Source organism: Crassostrea angulata, chromosome 9 (genome assembly GCF_025612915.1).
Source record: "Crassostrea angulata isolate pt1a10 chromosome 9, ASM2561291v2, whole genome shotgun sequence".
NCBI classification, from domain to species: Eukaryota; Metazoa; Mollusca; class Bivalvia; order Ostreida; family Ostreidae; genus Magallana; species Magallana angulata.
The window spans coordinates 29,943,942-29,964,722 of record NC_069119.1 but is presented as its reverse complement, the minus strand read 5'-3'; the positions used below and the strand labels follow the sequence as shown (position 1 = coordinate 29,964,722).

The following is a 20,781-nucleotide window of genomic DNA, read 5'->3' as shown; positions in this document are numbered from 1 at the left end:
TGTAACTGCATGCTGGACTCAATCACACTGTACTATATTTTTTGTGTGGATACTAATTTTATGAATATAAAATATAAACATATTTCAAATGAATGTACGTAAAATAACGCCTAAAACGCTCGCTCGCTCTCTCTCTCTCTCTCTCTCTCTCTCTCTCTCTCTCTCTCTCTCTCTCATAGCGATCATAATAAGAGAATATCTGGATCGAAGACACTCATTAATCAAGAAACCCCTTCTGTAAGATAGAAAAGGAGAGGGGGGATGATGTACAGTTAGACAAAGTAGTTTGCAATTTAGAGGTTATCTTTTGTCTTGAACAGGTGTCAAACCTCTAGGATATGCCGTTTTGTACCTTGGGTTTGCAAATTACTATACACAGGATATAATATCGACTTAAACTAAATATACACAAGAAATGAAATGTGTACATAAATAGTTTGCATTGTATTTTTCAAGTTCGAGTTGTATGCATTTAATAACATGTACAGTTTCCCATGTTGTTTTGTGATGCAAAATAATTTCCTCCTTCCTTTTTGTAAAGAATAAACACCTTTAAGTAGTAATATAACAGGCTTATAAGGTTAAAATAAGAGAACACTAATTATTTCAATATTATCTACCTAACTCTGATGTCAACCTGAAAAATATCCTCGCAGCCTTAAATTGCCATAATACTAAACTGTTTCGCGAATATTTTAACATGATAAGTGGTAAGCGCGCTGTTTTTCCTTAAATAATAAAAATCAAAAAAAATTTCATTAGTTTAAAGCTGACATGAATTTATAAATACGCATTATTTCCCTTTTATTTTCTTTACACCCCCTTTATAAGGCCGAGAGCACTATTCATGCTTCACCGCATTTAGATATTTCATACACCCGAACACGTTACCTTGGACTAACAGACTTGTCGAAACGCGTATTGAACAAATATGATATGACAACTACTGCACTGGCAAGGAATATCCAATAAACGACGAAACAATACAGACTGAAATCCATGACATATACTCAAAAAATCCTCGATAACTGTAGACCGTTTTCTTGTGTACGTTATAACATCGCACATGCGCAAACCATACACTGTGGCAGATTAAGCAATGTCTCATGAATTTTAGAAACGGAGCGTTTTTGTAGAAACCAATGGAAACTATATTACGTTGTTACTTTCTTGGATTTACTATCATTTATCTACTGTGATGGATGTAGTGCCGCCGGTGTTTTCAAAAAGATACAGCCGCTATTCCCTCTGTATGAATGACACACGTGTTCGATGTGCATGCAAAGTACCGGTAAGACAGCACTATCTGTGCAAAATAATACTGGTACCTTGAAATTTTTCTCTAAGAATAAATATCTTTTGTAATTTATTGATTGTTGTTTCCTTTATTCTTAATAATAAACATTTTACTACAATGTATATTTCATGAATTTAGTCCGTGCAACCTGAATGCCCCGATTGGAAAGCAACCGACCGTAACTTTCTCAACCGGTATATATACCCCAGTGGCAGTAGAGGAGCGATCGAAACTAATATGGCAACCAAATTCTTTTATGAATTCATGTGAGCTTTAATTTCCTCCGAATTGATGCCTCCGTCTATCAGTAATTTCAGTTCTTTGATTTTTGTTGGTACATGCACCAGGTTTGTTATCTGTTTTTGTCAATAAGTCTTCGTAGATCCAACAAGTATATGTTAATTAAAAGTGAAAGTACTTATTTTTGGTGAGTCCAACAAGGTAAATTCATTCCACTAGTCTGCATCAGCGAAAACTAAACATATGTTTTAAAGAGGCAGTCTACGATAGAACCATGCAAATGGCTATCAATGGAAGTATATCAAAATTTCATGAGACTTGGCACAGATACTCATGGTAACCTAACTTGATTATAATGAGAAGGATTTTTATTACATTACATCAGTAACTATGGAAACGGATGACACTTGGGTTTTCCCCTTGTTCTATTCATAGAACTTTTGAAAAATTAGACAGCATACAATTCGTTTTAGTTTACTGGAAATATTACACACTGCAATTGAATGAAACTCATTTTTCACATTGTGAAAACCCATAGTTATTCTAAATAATAAGGAATTTAAATTTCTAAACACAATACACAAAGATATGTGGGCCTTGACTTCATGAAAATACTGAAATTTTACCAAAATTGACCTATTTGCACTAAAACTGACATAGCGGCCCAAGAAACGCATCAATTAATATAATATTTTGTCAGCAATATGGTCTTTATTTGTCTTTAATCTGGTTGAGGGAATTTGGTTGCAAATGAAATTCAGTGGATTTTTTTTTTGGGGGGGGGGGGTGGATTCGGGAGGGGGTGGGGGTAGACATGGGGCATTATTATCTAGGGTAAGAAAAAATGCTTTTACATAATTATTTAGATTTTCCTTGCCAAATAAAACAAGTAGTAATGGAGAATTAAGTAGTCTTAAAAATTAAACACACAGAATATATATGAATATCCCTCAGTCGAAGGGCCGGGGGGGGGGGGGGGGGCTGCAATTGTAAGGAAACTTGGACCATTAAGTTTGTCACCTAAAAGCGATGTGCAGTGGATTTTTCATCTTTGGACTGATCAGACCCCACAGTTTTCTGAGATGACAGAAAATAAAAATTTGAAAATAAATATTTAAAAAAATATATACCGGTATATTCATTAAAATATATGTATTCAAAGTATTAGACTAAACTCAGCTGTTAGATACACACATATATGTACCACTATAACATACATGTAAAGCATTGACAGCTTTAATAACAACTATATGACATTTCAGAAAAAGTATGCAATGTAAAATTCACATATGATAATCATTTCAAGTGGCAACCAATCTTTGAATGACCTTGATCCCTAAGATGATCACAGTGACTTGTATCTACATTTAGCATTGTCCTTGTGCCTGAATCACATTTAAACTCATTGAACTGTAAAACTGAAATTCAACCATACAGTTCAAGAAACATATATACCACCCATGCGGCAATAATGAAAAAGGTCAAAAATTCATATTTGGAATATCTATGATAAAGTATGCATCATTAATCATCTTGTACAGTACACAAAAACTAGCGCACTTAAAACTTTTATAAACAGCCACAACACTAGACAATAAAAATAATTCTATTAAATTGTGAAACATATATTTTTTCACTGTTATACCTCTTGGGTTAGAAAAAGATATATCAGCGTCCATTGCTTCAGAATCTGTAGTTCTCTCTAATAAACAGCATATTTCTACAAAAGAGTACATTTTAATGTATATCTAATATAATGTATATGTAGTCTATATATAAATAAAAATATAGCCAAATCTTATTTCTGATTTGCATACACAATATCTAATGTACATATACAAGTATCAATTGGATATCCCAAATGTTGATTAGTTGAACTCTCAATAGACATATTGTAATATAACTACGGTAAATATAAAGTGTAGATGATTAAAGATTTTAATCCATTAAAAGACATTGTTATTATCATTAATCTAATGTTGTCCAGCTAAATAAGTTTTTAGCATGAATACAAACCATAATGCTATCTTAATGGGACAAATACATTAACCAATTGAAATGCCCTTTGATTTTTAAGACATTTTTATGTATAAACCTGTTTTTCTCTTAAATAATTCAATGAAAGAACTAGGCCTGGCATGCCCCACCCCCCCCCCCCCCCCCCATATCTTTGGTGTGAAATTATCAGACAACATTTGTTCTTACATGTAGTACTCCTCAACTCCTTTGTATTTATATTTTCTGTTTCATATGTAATGGACAACAAAGTTTTATGAGTTGAATACATCATAATAATTCAGTCAATCAATTGTGTAAAAAACACACCTTTCAACTCCGCCTTCAGATCTGTATTAATCTTGACACAGTTTTCTCTCAATGCGTCTTCTGCGAACACCTATCAATGGTAAAATTCCAAACATCATTCTGATGTGTCCATTATGCATTAATTTCCCCGTAAACGTTGGTTCATTTAAAGTAGATCCAGTGTTCTGTGACGTCACACTTTTTTGTAAAACTTTGAATTCTTTAAAAATTGTGCAAGATAGTTTTATTTATTTTATGTGAATATAATCACATGGATGTAATTAGAATTATTGGTTGGTTAAAGATATTTTCGCACTTAATTTTATACTTAATTTCCAAATTTTTATATATTTTATCTATGCAAAGGGGAAATAACTCTTTTTCTGACTTTTCTCTCAGTTGTATGTCTAAATGCTATAGTTTTTCTTAATCCAACGATTAATTTTAAAATATTTTTGTAATTTTAGTTTTCTGATAAAGTTGACATTAAAATTAAACAAGAAAAACAAATTTCTGCCTACAAGATTTTACTTTTAACAGAAAAAAATACATTTTTCTAATGCTTAAATATGCTTTTGTTTGTGTTTATCTGGCATCTCAAAAAGTGTGATTACATGTATATTTTTTCCAACAATTGATGACATTTAAGTCTATTAAGTCGAAATCAGTTCGGTTTTTCAACTTTCCTCAGAGAATTTTACGAGTATGGAGCTACCTTAACAGAGTTTTTGTTCATAATCAAAACAATAATTTATCAGTGACAACAGGTAAGGAAATTGAGATCAAGCATGGGTTTATAAAAGCACTAATTCATTCCTTGAATAATAAAAACTGGTTTTCAAATTTGTATGAGTATTTCAACAAGTAAATTTTAAGTTTAGAACACTAATATACAGATAGAGTTCAGACTGTTTCAGCAATTTTCAAAGCAGTTCAGATTTTTCAGACAAATTTAGAACTATTCAGATTTTTCAGACAGTTCAGCAATATTGCTGAAACGTGTTCAGAACTGGTTCAGAGGCACAAAATGGTAGTAAGTAATTTTTTCAGATATGATTCAGATATATTTCAGTGAATTTAAGGAAATTTTCAGAATTTTTTTTTTATGAGGGATACCACTATAAAAACTGAACTGTATATCTTTTCCATTGATATCTAATCAAATGGGGAGGGGGATAGTTTTAATCTGATATTGATGTGCATTTATTTTATGCATAAATACATGTAGTAGGTCCTAGCAATATTTACTGGTACACATAAGAGTACTGTTATATAAATATTTTTGGTTTGTTAAGAATTATGTCATTAGGTAAAGGCAATTTTTTCTTACCAGAACCAGTTGGAAAATGTGTGCTCAGCTTCATCCATATCTCTCGGCTTTGAATGAATGTAATTCCACTCGCGATTGTGCCAGATTGAGATTGTTTATGTAGTGAAAGACAGCATGTTCTCCTTTTCCTTTTCCACTGAATTCCATATTCCTGTCTGTGTTTAGCACATGTACGCCCGCTGAAATTTGACAGCCTCAGTCCATGCACACCAGTACGATGATTCTGGTATTTGTGCAAAATCTGACTCAGAAGTACATTTAAAAAAATCTCAAGTGTGCTGAAGTGTCTCTCCCACAATCATAAAGTATGTTATCTGCTTTCTCTTTACAATTTTCACCAACACTACATTTCAAACCATCCATTTTGTTGACATCTGGCTTTCTCCAATCATTCTTCTTTATCTTCTTTACACGAGAGTTCCACAAAGGGAGATAATTTAATTTGTAAAAATCCCGAATTTAAACACTGGAATATAAGCTTAATATTTATTTGCAACCAAATTCCCATTCAAATATATTTTTTTATGGATAATTCTATTGTTTGAACAAAGAAACTCTAAATTTAAAACGTTTCTTGAGGTTTTATATCCTACTAAGAGAAGTAGTGTGTTTTGGACATTACCTATCTTATTATAATATTTGATCATGCTTAAAATCAAAGAATGAATTAAAAAATATTTGTGCACCAAATCAAAGGTATTTGTTTCAGATGTTATGTGAGTCTGACTCCATGTATGATTAAACTCTATTTAATACTGAAATGACTATCTATAATTAGCCTTATTCATGCATGAAATTTATCGTGAATAATGAGCTAAAAATAGAAATGGTCTTATCTGGGGGATTTCAGTGGTGGAGATTAATTTAACCATGAAAATTTGATAAAATAGACAATATACTTTAGATATATCCAGATGAACTATGAAAATTAATCTTCACCCTTCATTATAAAATTTTGATTTTGCATGGTTGTATCGCGGACTGCCTCTTAATGTGATCTTTCTGGTGGATTCACCAAATTTCTTGTAAGCTAAAATTTTCATTTTTTTGGTTACTTAACCAATTTTATATTTAACACGGTTGTAAAACACTTTGTTTAATACTGTGGAATCATTAAATTTCGTGGTGGCTCAATTTTCGTGGAATTCGTAGGTACCTCTCATCCACGAAATAACATCCTCACGAAATGATAATTAAGGGTAATAAAGTCATATTTCCTTTTGTAGATATATAAGAATACACGAAATTACGTCCCCACGAACTTGTAAAATTTAAGCCATCCACGAAAATTGGCCCCCACGAAATGTAATGATGCCGCAGTATTCGCTGAAAATTATCTGTAACTTTACATTTACATGTTTCATTTCAAAGAAAAATACTTTGTAAATTTTCTTCTAGAAAATGTATTCGTTAGGTTCTAGCTTTGCCTCATTTAATTCCGCAGTTGTAGTACGACATGCATATGGAGAACATTGTATTTGTCCATTCAATGCAGTAGATACAATGGGAGCAAAACCATATCAATTATGTGTCCAATCTAGAGAGAGTAAAATGATCTCACCTGTTAAGCATCACAATATCCAAGTATAAATTCAGATCATTTGAGCCACTTAACTTACAAGTAAATGTGACTGGTTGTATTCGTACCACTGTCCGACAAGGCATATGGGTTACATGTAAAAAAAAAAAGAAAGAAAAAGAATAAAAAGCGTTTATTAAATGGTAACATAAAATTTACTGAAGCATCGGCATAGGAGTCACTAAAACATAAAAGAGTATCAAAGAAGGAATTTTAAACCAATTGACTTTAGATATGATATTTTTTAAATTTATCTCATAAATAGGCTTTTGTACATAATATCAAAAGCATTACTCACGATTTAAAATATGCTTAACATGTTACAATTAACACTGACGGACATGGAATCCTGTACGATCTTGATTTTGCAATATACATGTACAGTTTTGTAGAAACAAAACCATAAACAATGAAGTCACCTTCCTGTATATTTTAAAGTTACAGTTCTAAACACCTTAAAGGGGCATGGTCATGATTTTGGTCAAACATTATTTTTTCGATTTTAGTAAGGCATTTTTAATAGGCAACCAAAATTTGAGTGTTATTTGTTGAGTTGTAAGCGAGTTACAGAGCTTACAATTTCTCGCTATGTAAACACAGCTATTGTTTACATTTTGAACGTTGAAGTGAAAATTCCAGTTTTAGACCTCAAATGAATGTATTACTCGTTAGGATCTGTTTATTTATGCTTAAAATGAATAAGAATAGACAAATCATCTTGATTTTTTTTTACTGGAATATGGTACCTATGTAAACAAAAACGGGGCACGAGCCTTGTTTACATAACGAAGAATTGTGAGCCCTGTATCTTGCTTAAAACTCATCGACGGGCACCCAAGTTTTATTTGATCATTAGAAATGCATTCATAAAGCATTGTTAATAATGAAAACAGAAAAATAAAATATGACCAAAATCGTGACCATGCCCCTTTAAGTTTAAGTACATGTATCACTGTTCCTACGGTAACTGTTTTTCGTAACAAAGCTATGTTTACTCTTTGCAGAGAATCAGAGGAAAGAATATGCGTTTTGATTGTTTAAAAGTTTGAACATAGAAAAAGAAAAAGAAAATTAACAAGCATTTTACTAGTTGTTTGTTTATGTTTATTTTAGTGTATTGATATAAACCTGTATGTTGTTAATTACGCAGCATTGTTAAGGCGTCCCGATGCTAAAATACGGCTGGAAAACGATATTATTTGAATCATGGCAAAAATAATTTTACCGGGAGTATTTCTTTAAATCTATGTTACATTTATTGACATCGATGTTAAACATTATATTTGATGCATTTTTGTGACGTCATATGTACTTCGTAATCACGTGACAGGCGAATCCTAATATTGCAAATGATCTAGTTAAAACGCATCGGCGCAGGTGATTAATGACATTAACTCATACATATTTTTAAGAAAAATCCTTTGTTAAGTCATAAACTTTGAAGTTCTTGCTTGGGAAACAAATAGATATTTCGTTTATAGAAGATATTGTTGAAACATTCCACAAAATCATCAAAATAATGCACATTTTTACTAATCAAAAGTGATTTACAAAAAATTGGGGTAAATCCGTAGGTTTCCGCAGCACGATTCACATTGGTACTTATATTCTCTACCAATTTTACGTAAAATATTCTAAAATTGTGTTGATCTTTCACCTGCGCCAAGCTGGTTTTACATGCATGGAAATTTCTTCATTCAGTTGTTTACACGTAGCAGGGAGAGTCTCCAAATCACTAGTTTATAAATAGTCTTTTACTTAAAACGAAGCTTTAAAACTGCCGATTATTTGATACTGGTTTTTAATATGAATGAATTCTGTACGTCTAGAATTAACTGCAGCATCTATATAAAGGAAACATGCGGTATTATACTGGTTTGATATAATTCACTTTTAACGTTAAGATACATTCCCTGAGAACTATCGACAGAAATGCAGATCGTGACGTCAAAGTTAATTATGACGTCATATCGTATGAAGTACAGACAAGTGACTTTCTACATATCGCATCGGGAAGCCTTAACATGCCCGCGTAAATCTCCAGATGAGCGTAAGAAAAATACAGAAACACTTATGTAAAGAACAAATCTATGGTTAAGTAAGTTAAGCGTCCTTCTAGTACGATTAAAAACTTCCGTCTAGTAATACAGATGATTTATAAATACCAACACCCAAAAGTCAATTGCTACTCATATTTCACACGTATGAGTGGTTATATTTTAACCGATTCATGCAGTGCAGGATTATTGTTTTCACTTAAATGTTATAGTGTAAGTTTAGTGGATGAATATAGTTATGTATGAGATGATCAAAGCTGTAGCAAATGCATGTCTGATTAAGGTGTGATTATTAAATAATGTATTGGTTTGTTTAAAAATTGATGAAGATAAAAAAATCAGATCAACAACTTTAACCTTTAAAAAAAGTTCTATATCTAAAAAAATGATTACATTGTCTACTGAGAGACATGTTTGTTTGATTCTCTATTTCCTTTCCAAACCCTGCTTTAGGCAGTTGTGATGTGATGTGTTCTACATGCACATGTATAGGGGGATATTCTGTTTGTCTTTTCATAAGCAGTTGACGTGTTTTTAATGAGAAGAAAACCAGTCTAGAAAGGATAAAAGTTATCAAGCAATACAAAATCCAAGTACAAATTGAAATCTTTTGAGCCATTTAACTTTTAAAAGTGTTTAGGTGACTACTTGTTACAAAAGTGAATACTGTGAAAACACCGACTCTTGTTTTACAGGTACAGTATTGTTTAGGTTATTAGAGTGAACATACTAATACATTTTTAAAATGGTGTTATATATATATATATATATATTCCACCTGTATCTCAAAACGACCGTGTAGTGAGCGACCAGCGCGCTAGGTTCCCTTCGTCATCGAAAGCAAGATTTTTGTCTTGCCTAGATGGCCCAGTGGTTAGCGCGGTGGCCGCTCACTGCTAGGAGAATGGGTTCCAGAGGTCGTGAGTTCAAGCCCCGGCCGGGGCGGAGGTGGAGCTCCAACAAGGTGAATTTCTTTGTGCTTTATGTATATCTTTATCATTCACTATGGGCAGGTATATGTCAATTTGAGAGTTATTGCAATGTTTGTGCTTATTATATATATATATATATATATATATATATATATATATAACTACATGCTAAAGCTTGATATATAATAACCAACACTGTAAACGACTTCAGAAATAAAAAATAATATGTGTGCCATTGATGCATATTTTAAATATAAGATCATACATGTCAGATGATATCGGGTTGACTTATTTCAACGAGACATTAAAAAATTATTTCACTAAAAAGCACTTATTCCCTTTTTTGCTTCGCAAATTGTCACTGGTTATTGCAATTCTTTGTAGGAAATATTAAAAAACATCAAATTGATCTCAATTCTTGTAGGCATTTAAAAAAACAAAACAAAAACAATAAACCAAAAAAAACAAACAAAAAAACAAAAAAAAAAAACAAAACAAAAAACACCAAAAATAAAAACAAACCAAAAACATAAACCAAGAAAACAAACAAACCAAATAACAGGTATGCACTGTCTTGTACACGTTATTATTTGCATCAGCTATTGTACGTATCTTCACATAATGATTATACAATATATTTCATTAAGCATTAGTGATTTAATAAATGGTTTGTGGATTATAAAAAGTGACCTGTGAACTATCCTCAGACTGATCGTCTTTTTTTTTTTTTTTATCAAAATCCCAAAACACTTAATGCCTTAGTATGCATTTTTTTTCTAAAATGCATGAATAAAAGCTACTAGCATTCCATTGAAGAAAACCCATCCCGCATTAAAAGATTCTCTATCTTTTTTGGTAATAGTCATGTCCCTGCCACACTGCAACGATTTATACCCTAATTGCCTACGAATTACTTAAGGTTAAAAATCGCCATTTTTTGCCAGGTCAGTCTTGCGATATTTCTACAGACAGTGCTTCTTTCGAATCTAGTACGACTCGACCACAATGTCCGCTCGACAATGTACGATGTTTGTACGATAACAGGACGATATGTCGCACTTCATATACGAATTTCGGCGATTAAATAACGAGCAGGTAAGATGGAAGACGATTGTTTACGATACTTTTACGAATGAGTACGAAATAGTACGATCGCTACACGAAATTACCACTTTTAAATACGAGTTTTCACTATTATATATCTGGTGTCTTAATTGATAAAGTGATTTTTAAACAAATTGTTGATTACAATTCTGCATAAAATATTTTTATTTAATTTTAAACAGATGAATAATACCATGAGAGCAATTTTCAATTAGATTATAAAAGATGTATGAAAAGACGTTCACGTAGAAGTAAATTTATGTGTTAAGATTAACATGACGATGTGACGTTGTTTGCAATTTTGAGTAAAATTGCTTTCATAATTTGCTGACGGGCGTTTACTATTGTATTTATAAATGAACAAGAAGATCTTGATGTTGTTTTAGTTCACGTATTGTTTAAACAAATCATGAAAGTGACAGCAACTAGATTCGATCTCGTTGCGAGCAACGAGTGGGACTTCCGTCCAATTTTTGAATAGATTAGATTAAACTTATCAATTCAAACATAAAATCGTAGATCTAAGCGAAAAAAATGAAAAAAGTTTTTGCGGCACTCGAGGCTTGAACCCGGGTCGCTTTCGCCATGTCCACGACTATATCGACTGAGCTACTCGGACTCCGCTTCAGAACTTTGACGCTTAATTTCTCGAGAATGCCTTGATCGATTTTAAAACTAATTACATATTCTTAATCAGTAAAAGTGTCACTATAAGGTGTAAAAATTTCAAAGAAAAATATTAAAAAATAAAAAAGTCGAAAAATTCAATTTTTCAAATTTCCTTCCGGTGACGACGGGAAGTGACGGCGGACATTCTCTTGACCGAGGTACATTAGAAAAACGGTAGATCTATCATCTCTGAAAATTTCAGCTCTATATCTTTGCTAGTTTTTGAGAAACCCGACAGACAAAATTGACTTTTTAAAATCGTAAACGGACGATAACTTCTGACCGGAAGTGTATTTTCAAAAAATAAAAATTATATATCAGGTTTAGATAAAAACACGTTTATATTGAAAATTTGAGCGAAATCGATTCAGCCATCTCCGAGAAATCGTCTGCACAAAATCGGTAAGAAAAAAAAAAGAATAATAAGAATAAGACTAGACACGATCTCGTTGCGAGCAACGAGGAGGTCTTCCGTCTGATTTTAGAATTTGAGATATATGTTCGATCTTGATTTTGCTATTTAATAGCTAAACATGATTTAGAATAGAAAAACGGGGTCTACATTCTAAGGGCCAGATACTATTTTGTTTCAGGGATAAGAGCTTTGTTCAACAAGTGTTTAGAAATTCGTCACCGTTGTTGAGATATCTGAAAAAAAAAGTGTTAGGGGCCAGTCCCTTACCTCCTTATTGGAGTCGCTGAACCAAATTTTGAAGGTTGCATTTTGTATAGTACATTATTTTGAGCATCTTTTCTTCTACACTGAATTTCAAAATATTTTCCTTTTTGAGATATAGCTGGTCATAGTTTATGGACTCTTGACCCCTAAAAAAGCATTACATTACTTGGATACAGAACTGTAAGATAAACATATCTGCTTCTATAGCCTTTCATTAAATTTCCCTCTGTAAAGAACTACAGATGAAAAGTTTTAAAGCCCTTTAGTTCCTTAATTTTAGGGGGCAGTCCCTTTTTTGATATCATATAAAAGGTCATTTAAATCTCAACACATTTTGTTCAACAACTGTTTAAAAATTCGTTACCGTTCTTGAGATATATGGGAAAGAACGTTTAAGGGGCTGATCCCTTAACTCCTTATAGGGGCCGTTTTACGAAATTTTGAAAATTGCATATTATTAAGTACATCATTCTGAGTATCTTTTCTTCTTTACTGCATTTCAAAATATTTTTCCTTTCTGAGAAATTGGTGATCAAAATTCTATAATTCTGGCCCCTAAAAACCCCTAATTATGTAATACATGATAAAATCATTACATTGCTTGGATACATAACTGTAAGATAAACATATTTGCTTCTATAACTGTTCACAAAATATCCCTCAGTAAAGGGTTACAGATAAAAAACTTTAGAGTCCTTTGGTCCCCTAATTATAGGGGCCAGCCCCTTTTTCTTGATATCAAATAAAAGGTCATTGAAATCCCAACCCATTTTGTTTAACAACTGTTTAGAAATTCGTTACCGTTCTTGAGATATATGGGAAAGAACATTTTAGGGGCCGATCTCTTGACCCCTTATAGGGGCCATTTAACGAAATTTTGAAAATTGCATATAATTTAATACATCATTCTGAGCATCTTTTCGTCTTCACTGCATTTCAAAATATTTTTCCTTTCTGAGATATATTTGATCAAAATTCTGGACTTTTGGCCCCTAAAAACCCCTAATTACGTAACACATGATATAATCATTACATTGCTTGGATACATAACTGTAAAATAAACATATTTGCTTCTATAACTGTTCACAAAATATCCCTCAGTAAAGGGCTACAGATGAAAGACTTTAGAGCCCTTTGGTCCCCTAATTTTAAGGGCTAGCCCCTTTTTCTTGATATCAAGTGAAAGGTCTTCTAAATATAAACTGTTTTTGCATTACATGTGTGAACAAAATATTTTTCAGAAAAGAGATAAACTAAGAAAACCATGAAAAATTACGACGTTTTTTAGTCTCAATTTTCATGACCAGGCGAGCTTTAACGCCGTTTGAGCATGACAAATATGAATGCCAAATAGCACATCTACAATCTCTTGTCTACAATCCCTAAAAGTTTGAACTCAATATCTTTTACCGTTTAGGAGGAGATCCCTGGACAAGCCGACCCTCTGAAAATCGCTAATACGTCATTATCTCAAGAACGGAAGTGACGTCATCAAAATAAAAAAATATGTATTTAGTTCAAATTAATATCTATCGGATCTGAAAGTTTCATGAAAATCGATTGAGCCATCTCCGAGAAATCGCCTGCACAAAAATGCGTAAGAAAAAAAAACAAGAATAATAATAGGGAAAAAGAAACAAAGCAATAACAATAAGGTCTTCCGTTGGAAACGGAAGACCTTAAAAAGTGAAAAAGAAACAATAGAATAATAGAAGGGTCTTCCGCTGAAGACGGAAGACCCTAATTATATTTGATTTATTCCCCGAATAAGATTATTAATGAAGAACAAAATTCATGTTTTCAATTAAGAAATTACAAGTATATGTTAAATCTCGAAAGGCAAGGTTCTGTAAATAACCTATAAAATTGTACTTAGTAATAAAAAAATGCTGTTGCGAAACGCTTGCTAGTCTCGTATTTTCGTACTAACTCGTACATGTAGTTTACCTGCAAGGTTCTCGTATTGCCCTCGTCCATATTCGCCTGTTTCGTATTGTATTTTCATCAAATCGAACTACATTCGCATTCACCTGGAGGACACTCGGGGAGGACTCGAGGAGAAACAATCACATGAACTCGTAGAACACTCAGGGTATATCGTAAGATATTCGTAGCATCGTAAGTGCTGCGAAGTTGTGCGAGTTTTCTACGAATATCAAAGATCAATCGCAGCTATGTGCACGAGTGCAGTGCAAAAGTTTATAAATACTTAAAAATTGTACTGTGGGCACGATTGTTTTTAACACGTTCAAAACAATCGCTGCGTTTGGCGATTTGCTGAGATGAAAGAAGAAAACCTACCACTATCTCTACGATGAACCTCGGAAAAGTGTGATTATTGAATTTGTACACTATCGTAGCTTAAAATCGTGAAAGTGTGACAGGGGCTTACAGATACATTCATATTTTAATCTTTTTGAAACTGCTCATACAACTGGACAAAGATTTCGTAAATTAGTATGTTTTTAATTTACAAAATACAAATAAAGAGCGTAAACAATTAAATTTTAACAAAGAATATAAATACATGTAAATAAACATGTAAATATAGCTTGATATATGATGTAATCATAATATTCATTTAATTTTTTTTTGCCTTCTTTTGTATGAAAGTTATCAGTAAGTGACATTGTTCGTTTTTTTTTTAATTTTGTTCAGTTTTGTTAAAAGATAAAAACAAAATTCAGATTTACTAATTTTGTCAATAAGATGAAAGTCAGTGAATGAAAAAAAATAATAAAACCTAGTGGGTATGTTTTTTTTTAAACAAAAAACACACGTCTCCCCTTTGTTATGTATTTGTAACGGAATGGAAAGAACCTGACAAGGACTTTCAGGATTAAAGGATAGGAGGGACTTTTTTAAAACAAAGCACATTTTTTTTTTTTACATGTACCTGTACATGGTATATTAATTGTCATATGTGCTGTAAAATAAAATAAAATTTCATTTCTGTTTGGTATACATACTGTCAGCATTTGAGATGACCTTATGTCAAACAATTCAAAGACATTATTCGGAATTTTTATTTAATTAGGCATAAACAATAAATCTGAGACAACAGTCCATTGATGTCACATTTGTTTTTGTTTCAAGTAAAGATTTTAATTTAAAAAATGTTGAATAATTCAAAAGTTATAATTTAGACCACTTTAACAAGTGCATCTCTACTTGATGTCACCGAACAATATTTCAAGTTTCAAGCTCTGATCTCATAAGGTATTTAAGTTAAGGCGACAACATTTTCCCTTGAAAGGGGATACACAATTATTAGATAAAGGTCAAACATTTTGGTAGGGTTCAGCTAGGTTACATACTATCAATCTATGATAAAAGATAAACGTCTGTATGATTAAGGAATCTTGTGTTATTGACTTGACACACTTTTTCAAAAAATGTTTGTCCTTGAGAGACAAAATAGGAAAAGGTCATAAATTTTGATGGCGTGCATTCCTTCTCAATACCAACTAACTATATTTCAAGTGTGAAGTCTAAATGTCAAAGGGTATTTAGGTTACGACCAAAACAAACTGTATCTGTTTTTTTGATTTGACCTTGAGTAAAGACAAACTCAAGGTCAAATATTGAACAATAAGTCTCCTTAGTGTACTATTATTGTTCTTTGTTTAAAGTTTGAAGTCCTTTTGTCAAAGTATATTCAGGAGATAAACAAGCAAGGTTTTTTTTCTAAATTGCCCTTGAAAAAAATATAAGGTCAAGGTAAAAAATTGTGGTAAGATTCAGCTAAGTTACATACTATTTATCTGTAATACAAGTTAAAAGTATGTCTGTTTAAGAAATATTGTGTTATGATCCGGACAATATTGACTGTTTAAGAAAATGCTTGACCCTGAAATACAGAGAAGGTCAAGGCCAAAAATGTTGGTGGCGTGCACTCTGTCTTAATACCATTTGTCTATGTTCCAAAATGAAGTCTAAATGTCAAAAGGAATTAAAGCTTCAGCCCGGACAAAATTTGGATGAAGAAGAAACAGAAGAATAAGACTAGAGCAAAGCTCACTGCAAAGCAACTAGTGGGTCTTCCGTTAATGTCGAGAGTAAAGCTAGATGTTCCTGTAAGAACCAGAGCTCTAAAACCAATAACATGGGTAACTTTAACAATTTTAAAAAAAATCGAATAATTATTGGTACGACTTAACAAGATCCAAAGTTTATGGAGATTTCTTCTGATCAAAATTACTTCTTTAAAACTGAAAATGGCAGCCAAATTTGAACGGAAGTGACGTTAATGCTGAAACCTTAACATCGTTGAGGCACGGTAACTATACAAAAGCTCTTAAAATTTCATTGATATCGAATGAAACTTTTTTGGGATTTGGGATAAGCCGAGAAGAAGTCAGAATTTTTTTTGTGAAATAAAATAATAATAAAAGGAAACCGAAGAAAAAGGAGAGGGTCTTCCGTTGGAAATAGAAGACTCTCAAAATCGACAAAAACAATATGTCCCCCTTTGAAAGGGGAGACATGATAAATACAAGTTGCTGTCCTTTAAAAAAGGACTACAATACGTGGACCATTTGCATGTCCAACGAAAACCAACGAAAACGTGAAAGCCTTAAGATTATCAGAGATTCCACCGACTCTAGCCCTCTGCTTTTAACCACTAAATTTGTACGTTGTATTACATGTATGTATAGCCCTGACTTATTATCTCAGAAGTTAAAGGATTCATATTTCTAAAATAATTATGATCTATCTATGAATGAAGTTTGAATGTATAGTATCAGGCATTCGGTGAATTCTACTATTTGCGCACACATTACGATTCGAACTACTTTGTTAACTATGCAGTAACAGCTGTGTGTAAATTAAAAATTTCATATTTTGATGCATTTTTCTTGAGATTTAAACTTTTATAGTGACATAATTATTTAATCATACTTAAATGCTTAAAAAGAATTAATCGGGACGTTCTCTAGCCTTGCCTTCTATAAATGTAAAGTTAAGTAACATGTGTATTCGGAAAACAACAAAACATTGCAAATTATGCTTGTTGATGCATGCTGTAGTTTCGGCATAACATTAACTTATTTCATAATACTGATAGTTCATATCACATGCCAATCATTTCTTTAAAAGGAATACTTTGTTTCTGTACTGTTTACCGGCCACTTTACAATTACAGCGCCTTTGAACTTATGTGTGCATATGACACGGAATCCCGATCCCGATTCAGATAAACGTGTGCTAGCCTGGAACCAGACTAGCTCATGCATAGGCTGAATTTTTTCTCCATAGCATCCGGTTTAACCTCGCTTATATATTTTCTGCGTGGACTTCAGCACTCTAAAAAAAGTTTTACTTAGTAATCATTTTTTACTTAAAATCATATTAATAAGTAATAGGTAATTACTTAACATTTACTTACAAATTTAAAACAATTACTGAACTTTATGTCAATTACTAAATAAAAATATTTTACTTACATTTACGTAATGTGTAGAAATGTTTTACTAAGTAATTCCTTATTACTGATTATTGTTATGAAAAAAGGGACAATCATTTACTAAAAACAAAACATGATTTACTAAGTAATTCATTTACTGATACTTGTTATGATAAGGAACTATCATATACTTAACATGATTTACTAAGTTATTCCTTTACTGATATTTGTCATGATAAAGAACTATCATATACTAAAAGCAAAAAAGACTTACTATGTAAGTATATTATGAGCGAGAGAGAGAGAGAGAGAGAGAGAGAGAGAGAGTTTGCACATAGACAGGTTGGGCAATACAATAGGATATTCGAAAGTGACTAGCTTTTCACAAATGGCATATATCTCCTTTGCTTTCAAAAAGGTATAATAGTGTCTAAACCGCTTGATGTTGAATCATGAAGATTGAAGAATTTTTCGTATGCTGTTCAGTGTTTGTTTGTACTTTTACTTTTGTTTCAATGTTACGCTACGCGCGCGCTGATTGGTCGATCAATAGCTAGCCGCCAATTTTCACATTCGATGCTGCCATGTTGTCTGCCATCACCGAGATGGTAAAATGAATGAAAATAAAGGAATAAGGCTGTGCACAAGGTAAAAGAATGATTATCAATGGAGTGTTTACTTTTGGAATATCCACGGCTAAACAGAGGACGAATATAAGTGAATGAATCGAGTCTCAACACCCAAGGCCACTGCATGCACCATCTCATGCATGATCATGAGGACATCATGAGCACGTTTTTGAAAAAGTAAGTGAAGTAATGAAAATATATTCGTTGAATGGCAGTTTAAACAGTTTTTGGAATATGAAACGAAAGACGGTGATCTTTTATAATGAGTTTAACAGTTTAAGGCCGTCCCTATGAAAATAGACCAATCCACACTTTACAAAAGTTATTTCCCTTGGCCGCCATCTTTGGGGAAAAACCCATATATTTCTCACAGTAGCCTTTGTAGTTTAGAGGATTGTAACTTCGTCATTTGACATTAGAAATCGGTTTCCTTTGTGAATTTTGATTGCCCCAAGTTGGGGCAAACCACACATCAAAGGAATAAATTAAATCCTAAGAGATTTCTTCACAGGACGCCCAAATATTTGGTTACCTAAAGAAGGGAAAAGTTGTTTTATCCCTTTTGACCTTTGGGTTGACCCCGCAAATTGGAACAACTTTTGCAAAGTGTGGATTGGACTATGCCGGGTGTCAAATCAAGTAAAAAGTTCGTTATTGACATCGTTGTGATGCATGAAAAAATAATTTGAATTCAAAATTTATTTAAACAACGCCAAATTTAGATAATTATCATTACATAGTGTATAAGTACATTTTATATGACTTACATTTTTATTACTTAAAAGAATTCATGTTCTACTCACATAGTCAGAGTTAGTATTGCAAATTTGTAGCTATATACCGGCTGATATAGATTAATAGATGGAGTAAGTATGATATATGATAGGCCAACTTGTTTTTCTTAGAAACTGCTTTAAATTTTAAAAAAAATGTGCTTATATGAAATCCATTTATCTTCCCAATAGGTGTCTGCCCTGGTGACCGGATTACACAGACCTAAAGAAAACCTTGCATGAACAACTAACTCACTGATTTTATGATCAAATTATGCAAACAAAAAAGAGTGAAAACAGAATTTGTGTAAGACTTCGTAGAAAAGCATATAAAGAACAGTGCTGAAGACTGACCATTCCATTGTGGACATTATTGTGATATTCGGCTATTTGTTTGATATTGTTTATGTGTGAAATTAAATCGGAGAGCACATACAGGAGACTGTCATAAAAAAGAAATCAAGAATGCCTTAACTGTAATTAATTGTAATATGACCAGTGACCTTGCAAGGCTTAATTGAGAACTATATGGTTTGAACTTCGCTCATTGTGAACTTTTGTCCAAGTCCATCTGTGCACGCATGTTGTGATCAAACTGCATTCAAGTTTATCAATCTGCAGCAACAAATCATCACTGATTGGTTGAGTACTATTAGTCAAATTTCATTATGGTTTGTTCATCAATTTTGTGTTTATTTTTGAAATTTATATAATGTGCAAAATTCAAAGTTAATAATTTTTACGTGTGTCCTTTATCTCAAACTTTGCTGCAACTGTTTAAGTTAAACATCTTTGTTATTAAATAACTTCTACTGGTGATTTAATCACCAGTAGAAGTTATTTGTAAATTGATTAAAAAGCATAGTACATGTATGAGTAACTCATTATTAAATAATTATAAGTGTTTATTAATTGTTTTTATGTTGTAATATCTTAAAGTTGCTATTTTTATCTGTAAGCTTGCGGTAACTGTTTTTCGCAAATTTGCAGCAAACTCTCTGCAAATTTGACGTTGCATTAAAATTTTGTACAAATTAACGTCATTTTTTTAATTAATGGGCCTTATTTTCTGCTTTAAGTTGTTAAATATAAAATTATCTGGAATCAATTTAATTTCCTCCTAGGTATATCTATTTTTTCCTTATTTTTATTGTTTATATGGTTACTTATATTTCTGTGCATGTTTGATTGTTTACAATGTACATATAGTTGTAAGTCATTACGTTTTTTGCCATGCATATCCTGCAAAATGTTTAAAAATGCAATGTTGAGGTATGTTTTACAACTAATATTTTGGTTGTTGTGAAGGAAACGAGAGAATTTCCTTTCAAGTGTATATAAAAATGTGAAATACGATTTTTCTATCCATTATTTTTTTTTCAGTAAAGCTTTAAATTGCAATTATTACCAACAGAACTTCTATATACTGTAGCTTTTTTAAAGAACTTTCTTATCTGGAAAATTAATTGCAATGCTTATGATTGTTTGAAGTAATTACTGTTTTCTCTCAAGTGCACATTTGTTGTAAATCCAAGCTAGTCAAATTAGCAACCTTGTACACATAACATTTTGTTAGCCAGTTTATTTATATATGTGTTATGGTATTACAGATTTATTGATTTACACAGTTGTCTGGTGGTTTTTTTTCCCTAAAATTTTCTTAGTTCACAGTTATCAGGGAGTGCAAGGAAACAGATTTTAGTCGTTCAATTTTTAAAAACAATGTGATTTAATATTTGGAGAATAATATGTCTACAACAAGTAAAAAACAAATGGGTAAA

The 20,781-nt window shown here is 32.1% G+C and overlaps 1 long non-coding RNA gene and 1 pseudogene across 1 annotated transcript; one reads left to right on the top strand and one right to left on the bottom strand.

Moving 5' to 3' along the window:
* Positions 1-3,018: 3,018 nt before the first annotated feature.
* Positions 3,019-5,534, bottom strand: LOC128162264 (uncharacterized; annotated as a pseudogene).
* A 12,407-nt stretch (positions 5,535-17,941) lies between these two features.
* LOC128162896 (uncharacterized) lies at positions 17,942-20,623 on the top strand. The gene is made up of 2 exons (XR_008240732.1): positions 17,942-18,404; positions 19,193-20,623. It is a non-coding gene; the product is annotated as an uncharacterized LOC128162896 (long non-coding RNA).
* The last annotated feature ends 158 nt before the right edge of the window (positions 20,624-20,781 follow it).